The 16,419-nt window shown below is 40.8% G+C and overlaps 1 pseudogene; it reads right to left on the minus strand.

Moving 5' to 3' along the window:
• Positions 1–4,792: 4,792 nt before the first annotated feature.
• Positions 4,793–7,252, minus strand: LOC124870135 (annotated as a pseudogene).
• Between the last annotated feature and the right edge of the window lie 9,167 nt (positions 7,253–16,419).

The raw sequence follows: 16,419 nt of genomic DNA on the forward strand, positions 1-16,419 counted from the left end.
TTTAATTTTTTTCTTTTTTTTACTAAGATGTAAATGCATGACAAAGATACTGTATAGTGAGAAATACAGATACTTTTAAATTATGAGGCTACTATTGAGCTAAAACATTTTACTTATTGTGTTATGGTAGTAAAGATTTGGACATTTGGACAGCCTTACAGTTTTTATAGTCTTGGAAAAAACGGAATATGCCTCCATTACTTTATGACCAATTTCTTATTTCATCCTGTGGAAGGTGTTGAGTTGATGCTAATCAGATCCATGGTGGTCAGAGAAAAATGATGGGGCTCCCTCCAGTCTCTTCTTTAAGCCGACAGACTGGGTCACAATTTTGGTCCAAATGTTTAGGTAAAACTACACAGTTGCTGTCCCAATAGCAGGTTGGGTTAACTAAACTTATCATTTAGCTGTTTTATTTTTTATCACCAACTTACACTGTTTTTAACAACAGATTTAGCTTTACTTGCTGGTAAAGTTAACCTAAATATATACATTTTATTACTTGTATAAGTAAAATATATTTTCTCAATAATTGTCTGTAACCATTACATTGATGTAAACTCTGTTCTTGCCGTTTTAAAATGTATGCTTCGATCATGTTAAATTAGGGCATAAACCTTTAGTTTCAATACAAATGTATGCCACAAGGAGGCATCGTCTCCCCAGCAATGCAGCTGAGTGGAGACAATTTATCTGTCAAACTTGCAACAGCCAGAAACTAACAGATATCTTATGCATTCTGTTAATAAGTTAAAAGTTTATTAAAGGAAACAATAACTATTTAGAAAATAGAATCCATTAGTAATTTTAATGGTGGTATTTTAAATACTATGGAAGTTATATATACTGACAATTAAATTTATTTGATAGAGTACTTTCTGTCTCCTCATTAAAAATCTAACTTGTAACATGTTGAAAGATAATTGAAGGCAGTGTAGGTATGAATGTGGTTATGCAGGGTAGTTACTTTCTTGTTGTTAACACTGAAGTGAACTGGCTTAGATGTACAACAGCAAGGGACAAATTAGATTAACTCAAGCCCATATGGACTGGCCCAATGATAGGGTGTATCTGCCTCTCACACCTCACACACCCTTGTAACCCAGAAGTATAAATTGGGTTGAGAAAATGGATAGCACATTTTCTTTCAAGATGTTTTTTTTTTTTTTTTTTTTACATTTTATGATTAAAATCTATGACAAAAAGTGATAAAACATTTTTGTAATTAAGAAAGACCAAAATATAACAATTTACTGTAGAGTAAGAAAAAGTAAATTTATGCTACCACAATTGAAATAGAATTAGATTTGTTTTGTGTATTTTGATATTTTATGCTGCGATGGACTGGCGACCTGTCCAGGGTGTATGGAAAAAGCGGGTATAGAAAATGGATGAATGGATGTATATTTTATGACATACACAAGCAGAAATTTGGATTGTTGGATAATTGTTCCTATTTATACAGGCTAAAAGAGATGAGGAAGATGGCAAGCTGACTTAGAACCTCTCACCTTCTTTTCCAGAGACTGTCAGTCAGAGTAACAATTCTTTTTTAGAAGTGAACCTACCACTGTTCCACTTTCATTAGCAAAATTCAACAGTGTGGTAAAACTTTTTACCACCCACATCTTTTTACCTAAGTCATAATATTGCTGACATTCTGTCATTATTCTGTCATATTATTATTTGACTGGACTGCGGAACTAACACCTCCCATTCTACTTTTACGGTTTCTAAAAGTAGAATGGGAGGAAGATCCTTTAGTTATCAGGAACTAACTCCCAGTTTTGGTCCGTGAGGCAGACACCCTGTCTACTTTTAAGACTAGGCTTAAAACTTTGCTTTTTGATAAAGCTTATAGTTAGAGTGGCTTTGGTTACCCTGATCTATCTCTGTAGTTATACTGCTATAGGCTTAGGCTGCTGTACGACATAATGACCACTCTCCCTCACTCTGCAACATTCTCTAGTAAATTTCAATTTTGTGTTGTTTGCTGTTTTTTCAGCTTCTAACTTTAGGTTCTGTTTTAATTTCTTCATAGAATCTACCCCTGGCCTGGCTCTGTGTTAAGCTGTGGCAACTTCCTGGAGGGGGGCATCAACTTAGCTGCTGCTGCCATCAACTTAATGTTTTCCTACAGATGATACACTTTGTCCTGTCTCTCTACTAGACATAGCCACTGGCTGTGCTTTTTCTGTGACTAACTGTACAGGTCCTTCTCAAAAAATTAGCATATTGTGATCAAGTTAATTATTTTCCATAATGTCATGATGAAAATTTAACATTCATATATTTTAGATTCATTGCACACTAACTGAAATATTTCAGGTCTTTTATTGTCTTAATACGGATGATTGTGGCATACAGCTCATGAAAACCCAAAATTCCTATCTCACAAAATTAGCATATTTCATCCGACCAATAAAAGAAAGGTGTTTTTAATACAAAAAACGTCAACCTTCAAATAATCATGTACAGTTATGCACTCAATACTTGGTCGGGAATCCTTTTGCAGAAATGACTGCTTCAATGCGGCGTGGCATGGAGGCAATCAGCCTGTGGCACTGCTGAGGTCTTATGGAGGCCCAGGATGCTTCGATAGCGGCCTTTAGCTCATCCAGAGTGTTGGGTCTTGAGTCTCTCAACGTTCTCTTCACCATATCCCACAGATTCTCTATGGGGTTCAGGTCAGGAGAGTTGGCAGGCCAATTGAGCCCGGTGATACCATGGTCAGTAAACCATTTACCAGTGGTTTTGGCACTGTGAGCGGGTGCCAGGTCGTGCTGAAAAATGAAATCTTCATCTCCATAAAGCTTTTCAGCAGATGGAAACATGAAGAGCTCCAAAATCTCCTGATAGCTAGCTGCATTGACCCTGCCCTTGATAAAACACAGTGGACCAACACCAGCAGCTGACACGGCACCCCAGACCATCACTGACTGTGGGTACTTGACACTGGACTTCTGGCATTTTGGCATTTCCTTCTCCCCAGTCTTCCTCCAGACTCTGGCACCTTGATTTCTGAATGACATGCAGAATTTGCTTTCATCCGAAAAAAGTACTTTGGACCACTGAGCAACTGCTGCTTCTCTGTAGCCCAGGTCAGGCGCTTCTACCGCTGTTTCTGGTTCAAAAGTGGCTTGACCTGGGGAATGCGGCACCTGTAGCCCATTTCCTGCACACGCCTGTGCACGGTGGCTCTGGATGTTTCTACTCCAGACTCAGTCCACTGCTTCCGCAGGTCCCCCAAGGTCTAGAATCGGCCCTTCTCCACAATCTTCCTCAGGGTCCGGTCACCTCTTCTCGTTGTGCAGCGTTTTCTGCCACACTTTTTCCTTCCCTTCAGACTTCCCACTGAGGTGCCTTGATACAGCACTCTGGGAACAGCCTATTCGTTCAGAAATGTCTTTCTGTGTCTTACCCTCTTGCTTGAGGGTGTCAATAGTGGCCTTCTGGACAGCAGTCAGGTCGGCAGTCTTACCCATGATTGGGGTTTTGAGTGATGAACCAGGCTGGGAGTTTTAAAGGCCTCAGGAATCTTTTGCAGGTGTTTAGAGTTAACTCGTTGATTCAGATGATTAGGTTCATAGCTCGTTTAGAGACCCTTTTAATGATATGCTAATTTTGTGAGATAGGAATTTTGGGTTTTCATGAGCTGTATGCCAAAATCATCAGTATTAAGACAATAAAAGACCTGAAATATTTCAGTTAGTGTGCAATGAATCTAAAATATATGAATGTTACATTTTCATCATGACATTATGGAAAATAATGAACTTTATCACAATATGCTAATATTTTGAGAAGGACCTGTATGTGCTCCCTTTCATACTCTAGACTTAAAACTGGCTCAGAGTTTTTCTGCTTAGCTGTCTTTCTCGCCTAGATAAAGCCTCTAAAGGAGCGACTAATACTTTTAATATTTTCCTTTTCTTTCATAGAGAAAGTACTCCTGGATCAGTGTTTCTGTGTGTTCTCTCAAATCCCCAGTCGGTCGTGGCAGATGTCCGCTCATACTGAGGCTGGCTCCGCTGGAGTTTTCCTTTCCACTGTCGCTACATGCATACTCAGCATGAGGGATTGCTACAAAGTCAATGAAAGTAGGAGTGAATGCTGCAAATCACTGACTCGATGCAACCTGTTTGGTTTCCTTAGCTAGAAAACCTTTTTAACTAATTTGAATAATAAACTGAATATGACTGTACTGTTTGATATCTAGGATCAATTGTGTGTATATATCTAACTTGGAATTTGTATAATTTGATAGAATTGAGTATGTAAAGTGACTTGAGACATGTGTTGTGAATTGGTGCTATACAAAAAAACTGATTTCAACTGAATTGAATAGTTGGAAAATGCTGTTGAAATCTATTCAGTGAATCTTCCACTTATCTGCTAATCTCCCTGAATGCTTGTTAATCAAGAGGTGAACATTATTTTCATTCTATTTAAGTATTGCAATATACTTTTCAAGTTAGTGGCACTTCGCTCATTTTGGGGCATGTTCAAAAGTCTAATAGTTTAGTATATAAATACACCCATGTAAAACTTTTCTCTAGAAATAAAATTAATAAAAACAAATTCTTAAAAGGAAAATAAATATTCTTGAAATGGAAAAAAAATCAAGTATGAAACTCAACATTCAACATAATTGATTAATCATTTTATTCAGGGTGTGCTTATAGCTTAGAGTCGACATGAATGGCAATAAACGGGTCCTCTTTGTGTTGCTGATCTTGAAGTGGGCCACAGTATCCATACCAACAGAGATCTGCTTCCCGGTGCAGCGGTTTCATTCCTTCTGGCCGGAAATGACATCACAGTAGGTGCCAGATGGCAAACCAATGTACAGAGTCAAGTCCAGAGTCCTAAAGGTGAATTAAAAGCAGATTTAAAACCACCAAATCTTTAGTATGTAAAAGTAAGAAAGAAGATTTATGTCTGCATCCTGTCTCACAATGTGACGGCCATACTGAACTAATCTACTGACAGTAATATTAAGTCCTTACCAGTCATCATTGTTAAAGATGATAAAACCACGGTTACCATGTCCAAAAGCAACCTGGTTGCTCTGGTTGTCCCACCAGTTAGACCACATTACGGAAATTTAACAACCATAAATGTCATTGTTGTTAGTGACTGATATTTTGAGCAGAAGCCTTCTTTAGGGAAACTTACGCGATCTGACGCCATCTGTGCTCACATATCCATCCATTTCCACAAGTCTGGTCAGAATTGACAGTTACAGGCTTGGTGGTTCAGTCACCGAAGCTAGGAGGACCCTGCCAGTAATTATTATCCTGCCACCATGACAAAGGAGTTTAAAAACTGATGTAAATGTGCAGTACAACACATTAACGGTAAGTATTTCTGCAGCGAGGGTATAATGTACATGTCCATTGACGATATTACGGTCCCAACGATAGCTAGACATGACTCTGGCCTGTCCATGGGGGGGGGGGGGGGGGGGGGGGGGGGGGTAAGCATAAAGCCAGTGGCCATCTTGTACAGTCTGGACTCCCAGAAAGTAAAAATGGATGCACCACCGTCACCTCTCTGGTTGTCATGGTTGTCCACAAAGACAACAGCATTGCCATTTGGTATGAAGCCCCAGCCGTCTCCCCAGTCCCTGGACACATTAGGAAAAAATGGTTTTAATTATGGTTGGTAATAAAAAAGCTTCATCTTTATTCAGAAAGACATTTATATTTTTATGTTAAAAATAGCAAGTGTTTATGTGGCATACATACTTGGTGTAACTCAGCTTTTCACCATTCCATTTTCTGAAGACATATCCATATTTGAACTCTGTCACTCTTCCCAGATGAGTGTACTCCTTATACGAGATGGGTTCACCTCCCAAATCAATAACCTAGACCAAAGCATTAAAGCTTAGCTTAGATGTATGATAGCAAGAAACAAAGTTAAAGGTTATATTTCTGTATTAAAGAAAATATTTGCAGGGGGAACAATTATTCCACTTTCTCACTGTATTTAGTTTTACCCATCTTCTTTCCTGCTACCCTCTACTGCCTGACATGGGCAGTGCAGAAACCTTTAAAAGGAGATTTTGAAAAAATTTAACAAGGGGCATGCACAGATTGCGCCTGTTTATGTGTGGCAACCACTGATCTAGATGGTGACCAGCAGGATTAAATAACATGGGAGAAAAAGCACGTCCCTGATAAGATTGGATGGAAGTTCATAGAGGCACATGGTCTCACTAACAGCTGCCAAATTGACAAATGTTGTGACTATTTTTAATTTTATTTACATCTAAACTCTTTTTAAATGTAAGCTAAACAGAGCAGGCCTTGGAAAATTATAAATAAATACTTTTTTCTTAATGTTGTATTTGCCACTGGAACTAATGTCATCAAACCTCAAAATTAGTCAGCTAAAAATCAACTTGAAGTTTGTTGTTGCAACAGAAATTAAGCACAAGCAACTAATTTCAAACAAAACAACTATTATATTTGAATGTAAGCTGCTGGTGTTTGCTTATGATTGAGACCATGGCTGCAAGCTATTAGGAAAACATCCAATATGCAACATTGTTGAGTATTCTGGTAGTGCTATAACTTGCAAAAGATAAGCTTAGCCCATATAGACTCCAAACAATGAGAAGTCAATCCTGCTACTGGAAAGAAATAAATAAAAGTTCAATATTTTCATCTCAAAAAAACATTTTATTGAAAAGTCAACCTCTGATGTTTGGGCATGGAAACAACTTGGATATTAATTTCTTTACCACCTTTTTACTTTTAAAAACATTTTATTCTGCATTAAGCAACAAGGGTCACCAAATATATTACAGGCATAAAGAGACTGAAGGCATGGTGCATAAATAATCAGATAACCTTTATTGCACTCAAGGCGGTTTTTGTTATATGCATATTGCATACAATAACACTGGGATAAAATTGCAATGGACTGTTCAGCCCTAATTGGGTTCTGTACTTTAAAGAGTAGTTTTGCAAAAAAAAAAAACTGCTATCAGCATTACCTCCTGGTAAAGGAAGCGTCTACTGTTGGCAGAGAACCACTGGGTGTTGAGGTTGTGTAGACATCTGTAAACGTTATCCAGGTCACCGGGCCACATTTGCTTGCGGGCATTCATTCTGAATCCAGTCACACCCATGTCAACAAGCTTGTTCATGTACTCTGCCACCTTGCCCCTAACATACTCTTTCTCCAGTGCAAGGTCCAGAAGTCCAACCAAATTACAGTCACACACCTGGAAAGTTAACATTCAGACGTGTGTGAAGGCTCTCTCGTTTGATCTGATTTCTCTCTACTGTGATATCTCTTACCTGTTGTAATACATAAGCACGTTAAAACACATACTTTCTGTTGCTGCATTTAATGTTTGGGGACTCTCCGTGTCTTACACGGTTTTCCTAGTAGTGGTAAGGGGTCGCTAGCTTAGCGTTAGCTTTAGCTCCACCATGACTACCCGTTCTGCTGTTTCTCTCTCTGAGTCTCCTCCTCTCTCCTGCTCTCTGTGTGAGATGTTCAGTTACTCCTCTGTCTCCTTTAGTGATAATGGTACGTGTAATAAATGTTGCATTTTTGTAGCTTTGGAGTGGAGGGTGTTGGAATTGGAGCCCAGGCTCCACGCTGTTGAAAAACCAGCAGATAGCCGAGGCCCCTTAGCCAGCGCGGAGCCACTGAGGGTAGCTCCCAGTAGCAGTCCTTCAGCAGAGCCCGCGCAGCCAGGGCCTCAAGTCGGCTGGGTACACAGAAAGCATAGTCCTAGATCCCAGCCCACAGGTCACCACCAACCCGTCTAAGTTTCTAACAGATTTTCCCCGCTCAGCGACACACCCGCTGAGAAGCCTACTCTGGTAATTGGCAGCTCCATAGTCAGAAACGTGGCACTAGAGACACCAGCGACCATAGTCAAATGTCTGCCAGGGGCCAGAACGGGCGACATCAAATCCTACCTGAAACTGCTGGCTAAGGATACGCGTAAATACAGTAAGATTGTTATTCACGCTGGCGGTAATGACACCCGGTTACGTCAATCGGAGGTCACCAAAGTTAGTGTTGCTTTGGTGTATAAGTTTGCCAAAACAATGTCGGACTCCGTAATTTTCTCTGGTCCCCTCCCTGATCTGACCAGTGACGACATGTTTAGCCACATGCTGTCATTCAACTACTGGCTGTCTAGGTGGTGTCCAGAAAATTATGTGGGCTACATTGATAATTGGCGAACATTTTGGGGAAAACCTGGTCTGATCCGGAGAGACGGTATCCATCCCACTTTGGATGGAGCAGCTCTTCTTTGTAGGAATCTGGCCGAATTTGTAAGTTCTCCAAAATTCTGACAACCCAGGGTTCAGACCAGGAAGCAGGGTTGTAGTTTAACACTCCTTGCTTCTGTACTGCTACCCACCCATTACCCTATTAAGACAGTGTCTCGCCCACGGCCAAAATTGAATAGATTAAAAAATAATCTAAAAGGAGGAAATCATGAAAATCTCATGAAAATAAACACAACTCAGACTAAAAAGAAAAATAAAACAATTAAATGTGGCTTACTGAACATACGATCTCTCTCTTCAAAGACTTTCCTAGTTAGTGACCTGATTTGTGACAATCAGATTGATTTATTTTGCCTCCCAGAAACCTGGCTGCAGCAAGAGGATTATGTTACTATAAATGAGTCAACTCCTACTAATTATTTAAATTTTCACATTCCTTGAAATACTGGGTGAGGAGGAGTAGCAACCATCTTTCAGTCCGATTTATTGATTAGTCCCAGACCAATCAATAGCTACAACTCTTCTGAATATTGAATCCTTAGTTTTCCTCATCCAAATTGCAAAGCACTAAAACCACTTCTGTTTGTTGTTTTGTACCGTCCACCAGGCCCTTACTCTCAATTTTTAGATCAGTTTTCAAACCTTTTATCTGATTTAGTGTTAAATACAGATAAAGTTATTATAGCGGGGAATTTTAACATTCATGTTGACACTGAAAGTGATAACCTAAATATAGCCTTTAATGCTATCTTAGACTCAATTGGCTTTGCTCAAAACATTAACAAACCTACCCACCTTTGTCTTCATTCTCTGGACCTTGTGCTGACATATGGCATTGAGTGTAAAGACATAACACTATTTTCTCATAACCCTGTCCTGTCTGACCATTTTTTAATAACCTTTGAGTTTAATTTAACCGAGTACTCCACACCTGAAAGAAAATTTCATTATAGTAGATCATTATAAGACAATGCTGTAACAAACTTTAAAGAATCTGTTCCACTTTTAATTTCCTTATTATCACAGAAAAACACAGTGGAGGGCAATAATTTTGTTTCTTCCCCTTCACAAATTGATTCTCTTGTTCATAGTGTTACTTCATCATTGCATGGTGCATTACACAATGCAGCCCCCTTGAAAAAGAAGGTAATTATTCATAGGAGGCTGGCTCCCTGGTTTAATTCAGAGCTGTGTACTTTAAAGCACAATGTTAGAAAATTGGAGAGAAAATGGTGCTCTACACACCTAGAGGATTCCTACTTAATCTGGAAAAATGGCCTATTGTTGTATAAAAATACACTTTGCCAAGCCAGAACAGCTTATTTCTCATCATTAATATAAGAGAACAAGAATAATCCTTGGTTTCTCTTTAGTACAGTTGCTAAACGTACACACACTCAGCTCTGTTGAGTCATCCATTCCCTTAGCTCTCAGCAGTCATGACTTTATGGGATTCTTCCAAAATCTTTTCCTCTCCTGGACGGACGAGAAGTTACCATTTGTGTTTTCATAATTTGATCATAGAGTGCTCCCCGCCTCCCCTCCTTTTTCGTCAGACCTGATCCATCCTCAACCGGTGGAGAGAAGAAATCAAGCTCAAAGTAATTTCGTTCTTTTTATATTAAACCGGATAGGTGCATTTAGAGGTCTGGGCAGGATGAGGCAAAGTGAAGGTGATTTATAATCACCAGTAGTTAATCTAAGGTATTAACTTGTTGCATGCAATACTGATGGAAGTATTTTATGCTGAGCTGTTTTGATTTGTCCGGCTGATCTCGAATCAGCCAGGAGTTAGAAGTCGGACTTTTAAAGGTTTTTCATTCAAAGCAACTGCGGTCTGTACCTCGTGGTCTGACCCCTCCTTGTTCCTTGTTTTATTGCTGGAGTTTTTCCACTGAGCTCCCGCCTCAGAGTTTTATGACTCTTTGTTAAAGATTTGAGGCTTTCAGCTGGTTGTGGCTAAAGGGGCGTGGCACCACCGTTTCATCAGCTGATTGCTGCAAGCTTGACATCAGGACACCAGGAGGATTTCTCTTGCATTTAACCCAAGTTACACATTTTGTCCATAAAACTGCTGGTTTGATCTTCATAGACACTAAATGCATGTATATTTTTCTTCTATTATTATTGTTAGGTAGTCATTTTTATTCCCTTTGTGTAGAACAGTGCTTATTAGTCATGTGAAGGTTTTGGACCAGAATAATGGTATATCAGGATTATTTGGCTTCAGTAAATCTTCAAAAATATAATTAAGTGAAGCGTTTGTGTTTATTAAATGCAAGAGTGATTTATCTGTCAAAACAAGGTCAAAGATCCCCAGCTTCAGTGAAGTGGTTGGATAAACAGTAACAGTTTGTGGTTTGGTTAATAATTAATAATTATTAAAGAGCTTTGAGCCCATAATCACAACACCAGAGGACATCTCTGATTTCTATTTGTAAGTGATGATTTTTGGTTAAGAAATTATTTTCCAAATTATGATTTTAAATTATAATTCTTGATGAATATTAATGAATCAATAATCATAATCCTTACATAATTGGCGTTCCTTGACGGGCCTTAAAATGGCACTGTTGCACGAAGTAACACATTTGTGATATCCTGGAAACTGTTGTGAGATTTGGTAAAATTTTGCAGTTGTAAGCTGGAGGATGTATCTTGACTAATATTGGCTCAATTCTACTGCACAGAAGTAATAATATACTCCTAATAGTAATAATAGTTTTTCTAAGGTGCTTTTGTGGACGCAAGGTGGATGTTTTGTGTAGTTTATGGTGAAATTCAACGTAAATTGCCAGTGTAGAATATAAACTATTTATGTGTGTAACCTGTGTGCAGATATAGGGGAGTCAAGCTTAGGGAGTGAAGCATAGAAAATGCAAGGTTATAAATTGGTGAATGACAAGGGAGAAAGGGCAGAGAGAGGGCAAGGTCGTAAATAGATGGAGGATGGGGGTGAAGCAGAAAGAGGATGAGTTTGCCAGAAGGAAGTAACCAGAAGCACTCCTTATTTGGACATGAGGGACAAGTTATACTGTTGCTGGGAGACACCAACAGACAGAATGATTGTGTATGTGTACTGCATAGCAGTAAGGGGTATATAAAGGTATTGTGGCGCACCTCCAAAGGAGACAACACACAGACGTTTCCAGGTACCCGTGTAAGTGTGTGTCTCCTCTCTGAATTCAGATTGGTTTTAATAAACTTGTGGAAACGTACAACTGATCTCTGACTGAGGATTGTCCTTTGGGTGCCAAATAAAAAGAGTCGATGAGAGGTGAGGAGTAATGTAAGAGTTAACTGACGGCCAGTAAAGTTTTCCTACCTCGACAGTTGGTGCCGTGACCCGGATTTGGCACTAACTAAAGGATAATTAATTGACTACGAGGCGGACATCGTTCTACAACACCACAAGGTCGACCCAAAACAAAAGGTAAGGAGATCTATATTTATTCTCCTTTTGCCTGCTAATAGTGTAGGTGGTGTTGTGGAATAGATATCTGTTTTCTCTTAAATTTACAGTCTTGATCAGTTTTGGGTAAAATATTTGTTGGTTGAAATAATCTATTACAGTAAAGAAATGATATATTTCGTAAAAATATTTGTCGATTGACACAAGATAAATATTAGCCGAGATACTTGAATGTTGAGGCTGTAACATACTTTTCACCGAAGATACTTAAATGGTGACGGTGTTGAAGTAAATAAATTCCGGATTTGGCAATCCAAACTCAGTCCTGACGAGGACTGGGGTATTTAGGCCGGGGTTAGTAAGAGCCTCCCCGAGGGATGAAGGACGCCTCAAAGTGGCCAGGGATAGGACCCCGAGACCCTGAATTGGCAGGTGAGGGAAGACAGTTGATATACTTAAATGGTGAAACTGTAATAATAAGAGTAAGTAAAAGGAATTCCAGGGAGTCAACAGAGAGTTGATTCCTAGGTGTCAAACCGGGTTTGGCATCACAGCGGTTGGACCAGGAGAGATTGAAAAAGTCCCGCTGAGTGGAAGGGTTAAAGGCCCTCCGCGCGCGCAAGCTATATATCCTGTTGTGTTTTCGTATTTGTCTAACTGGATTTACTATGCATATGAGTGAGAAGAGAATACAAATGAGTGGCTGCGAATGGCTGCACTTGAGTGTGAGTGACTGTAGAAGCGGTGATTATATTACAAACTGTAAAAAGACAAGTTGTTCAACATGGCAGGAGAGATTGATTGTCGAATGAGGAGTAGATGACAGGGAACCGTTAGGTAGATTGTTGAACCGAGAATATAAGAGGTATCTGAAGGATAAAGAAAGTTGGTTGATTAAAGCTGATGAGAAAGGGCAACTTGGTGGAATAAAGTGTAAAGTTGAAGCAAAAGAGCTGAAGTAGGGCCTAAGAGAGACAGAAGCACAAGAAACATTTAGACTTTTAAGAGGGGTTACACTATTGGATTCAAAAGTGCATGATTTATATGAGAAAGCTTCTCAACAGATGACAGAAAAACAGTTTAAAGATTCTAGAAGAACACACACCATGACTACTCGTAGCCAGAGCGGTCCAGACATGTGTCAAAAGATGAAAAATAATCCTGATTTGCAGGGAACAGACTTCACAAAGTGGGAAAAACATTTAATTCACCATTTACATACAGCTCAGGAGGCAGAGAAAAAGAAAAGAGGAGAAAGAGCACCTACAGAACTAGCTCCTTAAATTACAGCTGCAAGAGGCCAAAGAGAAATTAAATAAGAGAAAAAGTGATATAACTGAAAATGTAATGTTAGCTGCAGCTCAACCTGTTCCTCCTGCAGCACACCCCTATGTTTATGTTACCACCTGTGACTGTTCAGTGCCAAGGAGGGGGGTTACCCCCTCCTCCACCCTATTTATTTTATAATTACAGGTACAGTGGCCCCAGTCGTGGAGGCGGATGGCATGTTGGTGGTCAGCTGGTCGTAGTAGATGGTGTGGAGCACCCAGAGGAAGGGGTGGAGCCAGCAGGGCACTGGGAGATGTGTGCTACAACTGCGGTCAGTCTGGACATTGGTCACACGCCTGCCCCACCTGGGGCTAACAGCAGGGAGTAACGGTCCCTCCTAATGCATATATGGCACCTCTACCACCCCAGCAGGGCCTGTATCCACTGATGGGTGGACACCCGTCTTACAGCCCATACTGACACCCCTGATTAGGACCAAGGCAGCGTGGGCACAGCAGACCCCATGTTGTCTGCAAAGGTGGGAGAGAACTGTCTGAATTTTTTAGTGGACACTGGAGCTACTTATTCCACCATAACACAGCAACCTCCTAAACTACGGCTCTCTACCAAGACTGTTTCTGTGATGGGCTTCTCAGGGGCTGCACAAATTCTGCCTGTGACTGTACCACTTCCTGTTCAGATTGGGACTCAGAGAGTAACTCACCCTTTTGTGTGTTCACCCAGCACACCTGTTAATTTGCTGGGCAGAGACTTATTAGTGAAGCTGGGAGCATCAGTGCTGTGTGGTACTGATGGGTTAATGGTAACTTTTCCAGATGGTTCCTCTTTGGCATGTGGACAAATCAGCATGGACAATATTTTTTACAGCCAGTTGCAGAGGAATATGCTGACATATACTGGGGACTGCTGACCGCACCTTCATCTCCAAGCAGCATCTTCTCTGTGTATCAGCTGTGGAAACCCTGGATTCAAAGTCTCTGGCCCTACACCTCTCCGCCTGATCCGCCCCATGTCACTCTGTTCTACGATCGTTGTCACACTGAGTGGTACCAGGATTTGTTTAATGAAACAGTAGAAGGTAGGACATGGTTTATTTCATCCAAAAATATTTATGCGGCTCTTGAGGGTGTGGCTGCAAGTTGATTTAACACCTGAACAAGCAGAATGGTATTTAATGTCAGATGAAGCTGTTCCTCATGTTTCTCTTTCTTTGCATCCTGAGCATCAAGCTAAGGAATTGGGAGGAGTGGTAAAGCGCTCTCTGGCAGCTGGGGACTGGCAGCACACCTCAGTCACCAACTTAAGGTATTCTAAGAACACAGACACATACTGTATAAATGTATAGCTACTGATGAAGTTCTGTTGCAGCGTGAAATGCACATACATCATCCTTGAAGAGAAAAAACAGATCATTCCAAAGCTGCAGCTCTTTTGCAGAGCCTATCTTATCAGTTATGGGCTGAAGGGCCCACAGATGTAAGATTAACCCCCTGCGCCCCAGTTTCTTTTCAGGTTGCATCTCCCTCGCTTATTTGGGTTCCACAGTATCCGCCCAAAAAATAAGCTCAGGAAGGCATCAGAGACATCTGCATAAACATGGATTCAAGGTTGAAAGACATGCTGTCATTTTTGGGCCTTAAAGGCTACAGCAGGAACTACATCCCAGGTAACACCAATCTCACACAGCCCCTCAGAGACCAAGTCAGAGAACAGGGCATGCGAAATCTCAACAATGTCCTTAATTGGACACAGGAAGCGGAGGAAGCCTTTATTGTGTTAAAGCAGCTTCTCTCCAACGCGGCAGAACTTACGCTCCCAGACTACACCACACCATTTTATTTGGATGTTTCTGCAACAAAACTGTCAGTAAATGGAGTTTTGTTTCATAAAAAAGGGGGAGAGAGGAATTGTTGAGAATTAAAATCATGTGATTTCATGTTATTAGTTTAGTTTGCATGTGAGAACATTGAACTGAGATTTAACATGAGTGAGCCTTGGGGAGAGATCACAGCAGGGGTCAGGGTGGCACAAGGGTGAAACGGGGGTTAGGTTCTCGGCAGCTGCAAGCCGTAAAAGCTGGCTGTAGGGACAATAAAGCAATAAATGTCAACTTTTGGCCGTGGTATAGATGCCACAAGGAAGCTTGGCTGATTTACAACACCTGATGGAAAAAGGGAAGGCACAGTCAGTAAGCTTTGAAGTCCACAATATAAAGATGTACTGAAAACTTGTAATGACAGAGACATCTGGGTAAAGACAGCCATGCTTTGCTAAAAATCCATCTCTCTCTGTAAGGGCCCTTATACAGGTCCTTCTCAAAATATTAGCATATTGTGATAAAGTTAATTATTTTCCATAATGTCATGATGAAAATTTAACATTCGTATATTTTAGATTCATTGCACACTAACTGAAATATTTCAGGTCTTTTATTGTCTTAATACGGATGATTTTGGCATACAGCTCATGAAAACCCAAAATTCCTATCTCACAAAATTAGCATATCATTAAAAGGGTCTCTAAACGAGCTATGAACCTAATCATCTGAATCAACGAGTTAACTCTAAACACCTGCAAAAGATTCCTGAGGCCTTTAAAACTCCCAGCCTGGTTCATCACTCAAAACCCCAATCATGGGTAAGACTGCCGACCTGACTGCTGTCCAGAAGGCCACTATTGACACCCTCAAGCAAGAGGGTAAGACACAGAAAGAAATTTCTGAACGAATAAGCTGTTCCCAGAGTGCTGTATCAAGGTACCTCAGTGGGAAGTCTGTGGGAAGGAAAAAGTGTGGCAGAAAACGCTGCACAACGAGAAGAGGTGACCAGACCTTGAGGAAGATTGTGGAGAAGGGCCAATTCCAGACTTTGGGGGACTGAGTCTGGAGTAGAAACATCCAGAGAACACCGTGCACAGGCGTGTGCAGGAAATGGGCTACAGGTGCCGCATTCCCCAGGTCAAGCCACTTTTGAACCAGAAACAACGGCAGAAGCGCCTGACCTGGGCTACAGAGAAGCAGCACTGGACTGTTGCTCAGTGGTCCAAAGTACTTTTTTCGGATGAAAGCAAATTCTGCATGTCATTCGGAAATCAAGGTGCCAGAGTCTGGAGGAAGACTGTGGAGAAGGAAATGCCAAAATGCCAGAAGTCCAGTGTCAAGTACCCACAGTCAGTGATGGTCTGGGGTGCCGTGTCAGCTGCTGGTGTTGGTCCACTGTGTTTTATCAAGGGCAGGGTCAATGCAGCTAGCTATCAGGAGATTTTGGAGCACTTCATGCTTCCATCTGCTGAAACGCTTTATGGAGATGAAGATTTCATTTTTCAGCATGACCTGGCACCTGCTCACAGTGCCAAAACCACTGGTAAATGGTTTACCGACCATGGTATCACTGTGCTCACTTGGCCTGCCAACTCTCCTGACCTGAACCCCATAGAGAATCTGTTGGATAT

Source organism: Girardinichthys multiradiatus, chromosome 6 (assembly GCF_021462225.1).
Source record: "Girardinichthys multiradiatus isolate DD_20200921_A chromosome 6, DD_fGirMul_XY1, whole genome shotgun sequence".
NCBI lineage: Eukaryota > Metazoa > Chordata > Actinopteri > Cyprinodontiformes > Goodeidae > Girardinichthys > Girardinichthys multiradiatus.